Raw genomic sequence first — 6916 nt, 5'->3', positions numbered from 1 at the left:
ACTCTTTTTCTTTTTCCTAATAACAGCCAGTTATTCAAATGTGTTTTTACTTTTGGAATGTCAACAAATGATACATCATCAAAACAGAGGCCCTCTCTCTTGTTTCCACCTGGAATTTTACTTTGTCTAAAAAAACTAAGTGCAGATTTAGATGGCTTTACACATGTGGTGATTAGTTATTAGAGACAAGAACAAAACATATTTTTCTAATCCTCCAATTGACATGAGAAATAACTTTTAAGCTTTCTTGTCATAGAATTTTGGTAGTGAACTCCATTAGTGACTATTTGTAAAGTTTTTCTTTTTTTTTTTTTTTTTTTTTTTTTTTTTTGAGACGGAGTCTTGCTCTGTTGCCCAAGCTGGAGTGCAGTGGCATGATCTCAGCTGACTACAACCTCTGCCTCCCAGGTTCAAGCGATTCTCCTGCCTCAACCTCTGAGTAGCTGGGACTACAGGCATGTGCTACCACACCCAGCTAATTTTTGTATATTTAGTAGATATGGGGTTTTACCATGTTGGCCAGGCTGGTCTCAGTCTTCTGACCTCAGGTGATCCACCCACCTGAGCCTCCCGAAGTGCTGGGATTACAGGTGTGAGCCACCATGCCAGGCCTAAAGTATTTCATTTTAAGGGACCAAATCTTTAAGTCCTTTGGAAATGGTCACAGAGTAAATTAAGAGATGTAGGTTGTTTCCAAGGGATTACCTATATCCTCTTTGAACCATGCCTGTGTTCAAAAGAATTCACACTTTTCTGCTGGATTTCAACAGAGACAAATTAGTACATAATTATTGCTGCACACCTCCTATGAGTTAGGACCCACTCAATCATCCATTCACTTTTCTGTACTTTCCTTTGTACTAAAACCCTTATCAATCTTGTGACTTTCTCTCCCTTAGATCTACTGTTTATAGGTTTCATTAATCACAAACAAATTGGTTATTTTGTTTCAAAAAATCCTGTTTACTTTCAGTGATATCTGATAACTTGAGTCATAGAGGAAGAGACTATATCATGGAATTAGAAAAGCCAAATGAGGAGCTAAAACTCTAGTGACAAATACTATCTTAAAATGTAAGGTCAGTGAAGTAATTTTTTTGGAAATGGAGCCACCAGAGAAGGAACAAATAGAAATCTGATTTCAAAACACACAATTGACAAGGAAATGAATAAATGTGGCACAGTCCCTCACCCATGCCTGGTCTGATTTGGCGTAAAAAATGCTTCTAAATGAAGGTGAAGAACACAAATGAATTCATAGGTACTATTCATTAACCTTTGCAATGTAGATGCCAGGTATTACTAGTTCATACCCATATGCCAGCCATGAAAACAGACAGTTGTTTCCATATAACCTGAATCTAAAAGTAATCAGAGACAGCATGATGTAAGTTAGTCAGAGGGCCTAGTAGGAATCTGGAATCTGGAATAAACGATGATAAATATATCTTCAGTCTATTTTTCATTTACCTCTATAGAGTAGCTGAGGAATTCTGCAGAGGAAAAGGCTTGTGTTGTGTCTTAATTTGTGGCAATAGAAATGGAAATAAGAGAGAGGAAAGTGACATTCATAAGTGTGGATGTAAATTTTTGAGGTAGAGTTAATTTTTGCCTTTATTCCTGGAGGCAATTTATAAGGCTATTTTAACTTTGTATGTCCTAGTCTCGAGAACGTATTGAATTTGTGATTTTAATATGCTGCTCCCTGCAGGCACTTTCCATGCCAGTAGGAATCTCTGCACTATCAGGCCAAGCTCTCAGCATGTGTAGTAGCCAAGAAAAAACCTAGCAAACAGAACTCCAGGGGCATGCCATACATGTATGTATAGTTAGACAAGATTAGACAGCTCTACAGGGCACCCCTCAGAGGCAACCCACATTCTCAGAATGTCTGGAATATACATTAATGGGGCATTATATCTGTACTGTGCTTTCTAATATTTACAATATCTTAAGTAGGTATATATAGTTCAAAGCAACTCTATATACTTAAATATATAAAGTATACATATATATATTCTCTGAAATAGGCAGAGGAGGTAGTATCACATGCCTTTTATAAAAGAAGAAACTGGATGCGCAGTTATGCAATTTACCTAAGGTCATGTGGTCAGCAAATGTCAGAAAGTGACTAGAATACAAGGTTTTCTGACTCCTGATCTGCAGTTCTTTCTGTGTAGCCACATTTCCCTCCCCCCAACACCCCTCTTATCTCAAATTCTGGCTTCCATAAGAAGTGAAGAAACTGAGAGCATTATTATCAGAAAATCTTAAAGAAGAGCAGAAGAAAGCCCTTGCCATTGTGTTTGTCTTATACTATGTTCACACTGGCGAGCCTAGTCCTGCCTCAGCAAGCCTCAAGATCCAATCCCCTTACCTTAAAGCGAGACACCAAGATAAATAAAAACCCAAGCGCTTCAAACTGAATCAACCACCATTCCCTTCATCTATTCATTTATTCGTTCAAAAATGTTTGAGTAGCTCTTATATGCAATTTCTCCTTCTCACTTCAGTGGAAAAGTTATCCCAGTCTCTGGAGCTCCATTCCATCCTGTTCAACCTCCTCCAGAACCTGACTGTATTAAATATCATCTGCCTTTTCCTTATCCTCAGTATGTCCCCATCTCAGAATCTATGATCGGTGGATATGTTTCCTTGACCATTGTTAGCTCTCTTTGCCCCCTTCCACTCAAAGCCAAACTTCTTAAAAAGTCTCTACTTCCTGACCCCTCATTTATTTGACATTCTTCTGCAGTGTTATTCCTCTGTAATCTGGCTTTGGTCTCCACTTCTACACTGAACATTTCCTTAATACTAGTTTCTCTCTCATACATCAATTCTCAACCTCCCCAACTCTGTGGAATTTGACACTGTTGATCCCTCCCTCCTTCTTGGCTTTTGTGACATTTTCTCTCAGTCACCTTCACTGACTTGTCTTTCTCTTATCACTTTTTAAATACTGCTGCTCCCCAAGATTCTGATCTCAGGCCTCACTTTTTCTGAGTCAACACTTTCCCTAGGTAATCTCATCCAATATCCTAGTTTCAACTACTTCCACAAATTTTTATCTCCAGCCCAGAGCTACAACCTGAGTACTAGTCTTACCATATTCCAGGTACCAGTCACTTTCTCAGCCAATCATTTCTGCCCTTTTTACCTTTGAACCTGCCAACCCACAGTCTAGAAGGGACAATCCTAAAACCCACGTCAGCCCATTCTCTGTCTACAGGTGGTCACCTAACTCAACTGGGCCAGGTGATTCTCTCTCCTTGGAATTTCGATTGAAACTTGGAGAGTTAGAAGTAGAAACAATTAGGCAAAGAGCTATTAAGTTTTAGCAAGATGAGCCAAAGTCAGCATCATAGCAACCCTAAGTCCATGTAATCTATATTCTGGTGAAGTAGTAACTAAGCCTAGCAGAGAAGCAAAGGGAAGAATGAAACAGACACAACGCAAAACAAGCACACTGCCCCTGTGAAAGATTATTATCAGAAAATCTTAAAGAAGAGCACAATTTACAGACAATTTCCAACACATGGGAGGCCCAACTCTACTCCCTGTCACTGGGTTCTATGAGATTCTTCTAAACCCTCCAAAAATCCATGATTGCATTAGCCAGCTTGATGGAGTCTTCTGACCCACACAGACAACTTATCTTTTGTGTACTAATCACTTTGCCATAAATGTCCTTTTGGATGGTCTCGAAACTATTTATGATATCTCAAACCCAACATGTCCAGGACAGAACAACTCATTTCCCACACTCAGCAATGTCATCTCAACTGTATTTCTTGTCTTGGGTAATCAAACCACCTCTCTTTAATGCTACTGTTTGGAAATCTGGGAACCAACTAATCTCAAACTTCTCCCTCACTCTTCACAGCCATTAAATTCTTGATGCAACTTTAGCTGCCTTCTTCACCTCTGAGTTATTTTTGTATCTTATTATTTCTTGCCTATGTTACTAGAGTAGTCTTGTGAATTTTTCATACTGCAGACAAAGTGATCTCTGAATCACAAATACACTAATAACTCTCCTGGCTAAAATACTTCAGTGACTCCTCCTTTATCCTTTTAGAATGAAGCCCAAACCTTTTAGTATGACATCCAAGGATCCTCATGGTCCAACTTCTGTCTACCTTTCTAATTTCATCAATTATCACTCTCCAGTATGTACTCTCTGCTCCAGTCACCCTGAATTACTGTGAATCCCTTATATACAGTATGCCCTCCCATATACCTTCACATTTGCTGATCTCTCTGCCCAGAAATATGTTTACACCTTTATTTTTCTTCCCCACTTCACTCATCCACATTGTTCTTCTACTCAGTTGGATGATAGCTACTTATCTTCCAAAACTTACGTTTTCTCCAGGAAGATTTCAGTTAAGTATCTATCTGATATTTTATATGAAGAGCCCTCCATTAAAGAACTTGACACAAAATATAACTGTCTACTCTTTTTTTTTCTTTTATAAAACTGTGAGTAATTTGAGAGCTGACTCTGTGTCCTTGTCATCTTTTTATTTACAGTGCCTGGTATATAACGGGTGCTCAATAAATATTTGTTGAATAAATAAGACACTGAGAAGATGTAACTTCTATCCTCAAATATCTCATAGAAATAGTGGGAAATTAGAACACCTATGATTATGGCATAGTGACAAGTTCTACACCAGGTACGCTCAGGGAACTGTGAGAAAGAAGGAAGAGAAAATTAGCTTAGGGGCCTTCAGGAAATAAGAGAAGGATTTAGGCTTGATGACTAAGTAGAAAGGACTAAGCGAGGCCAATGAGATGGGGAAGGATTTCCAGCTCCTTGTAACCAGTGCCAGTCTACTTTCATAAGTTGCAAGAAATGTTGCACATTGATATACCACTGTTAAGAGGCTCTCATCACTAAATTGGTAACACAAATGCAATCTGAGGAAACTAGCTCATTGTTTTAGCAGTGTAAAACCTTTAAAAATGTTTCAAACTATTGCAGCATTTAAAACTATTTTGGGTTCAACATGACCTCAGATATGTCTCTTTCTTGGAAATTTTCCCTCTTAATTTTGAAACATGAGTAGTGTTGAGAAAATTAATCTGTACTTTCTAGTCAACCACACTTACCTCATCCAGTTGCCGTTTTAGAAAAGTTGTTTATTATTCCAGGAACCTTCAAGGTCCTTGTTGTAAGCTTTTTGACTTAGAAACAGGAAATCAGATTTTATCTCAAGTGTAATTTTAAACCACAGTATTTAAACATTTCCAGTAGTTTCTAGACTTCATCAGAGGGCTACTTCAATCTCCAACCCTTTGAAGTACTCCACTCGGATAAGAACTCTTATGTTTAAACTGTACTGGATTTGCCCATTTATATCTCTGTAGATCCCAGTCAGAATGCCTCCCAGTTCGAAAACATACACACATTCTCTCATCCTTATGGAATCTACTGGAAATTAACCTACATGAGGCTGTGGGCATCAAACTTTAAATCATTATAATCATCAAGAACAACTGACTAACTTAGAGTAAGATTTTAGTTGCTGATAATTCTAGGCAAAATTCTTATCAAAACTGAAAACATGAATTTTCCTAACTGCATTAATAGATAAAAATGTCAATTATTGAAAAGCAAAACACTAACTCCAAAGGTTGCAAATGGTCTCAATCCTTATTCATCACAATTCCTTTAGGTCTATTAAGGAGAAATTTAGGGAGCTGAAGAGTAAGATATAATTAATGTAACTTGGTGTTGGTGATTTATTCAGTGACAAATTATAAGGCTGCTACTATAACAGGCTCCCACAAGCTTAAAAGGAACGAAGCTCTTCTGTTTTAAGGATAGGTTATGATAGCCATTCTCAGATAATTCTCATTTCATCTTTTCCCACTGGTTATCTGTCAACTGAGGAGCCTTTAGTCTGGAGTCCTATTGTGTGGTTGCTACTTGAAAAGTCTTTTAACATCTCCATGACCCTTAATGCTGCAGAAAAGCTTTGCATTTTGAAAGTGTATTCTTGTCCATCTTAGCCGCACTCTCCCATCTCCCATCTGAGTTGTTACTGGTTGATTGAATTGGCATCTGCAAAGGCTGAAAGTGCCACTGAAAGGGCAATTCCTCCTCCACTGATGTGAACGTATCTTGATCTGTGGGTCTTTTTGAGAGATGATACAGACCTTGCTTAATAATCTAATAGAAATGACAATTTTTCTGTACTAGCCTAGAGATAATCCTGCCTGCAAAAAGAAGATAGATTACATGGATAGAAGTCTAAATCCAATTGAGATGACCTTTCTAATAAAATGAGCATATACAGATGTCCTACCATGCTCTTTGAGTCATGGCTAATCTAGAATTTAAAGAGGAAGTCTACTTCACATTTCTTTCTTTAATTTCACATATTTCTTCACAGTTTGCCCAGTCCTCCAAAGAGAAACTCACAGTCACTGAGATTGTTGAATCACATGACTCGTAATTGTGAGTCACTGGCTGATTAAAGTAGCTAAACCTCTCATCTTCTAACATGAGCCTTTAATTCCTCCATTCGGAAGTGAGACTGCAGCTGTTGTATATCACCATTATTGTTAGTTCTTAAAAACATGTCAAAGGTTTTGTTTTGCTTTGTTTAAAAAAAAAAGACTTAAATAAGATATTGACAGACATTTAGATAGGAAAGCGATGCTTTCAAACAGAAGTTGAAATTTCAAGTTAATGTTTTAATAATTATGTCTTCTTTTGGCTCAGTTTCACTTGGATCTTAGTCCAACAATCATGTCTTCAAAATATTCTGAATAAATCACCACCAAAAAAAAAAAAAAAAAGCCTTAACTCTCATTCAGGAAAATGATGAGTTTTACTGGGTTCTGAAAATGCTTCAAGAACAAAATTAAGTGAGTAATCACATCTGACTTATAAAGCAAGAGAAGA

The sequence above is a fragment of the Papio anubis genome, chromosome 1 (genome assembly GCF_008728515.1).
Source record: "Papio anubis isolate 15944 chromosome 1, Panubis1.0, whole genome shotgun sequence".
Classification (NCBI taxonomy): Eukaryota; Metazoa; Chordata; class Mammalia; order Primates; family Cercopithecidae; genus Papio; species Papio anubis.
This window is presented reverse-complemented; position numbering follows the sequence as displayed.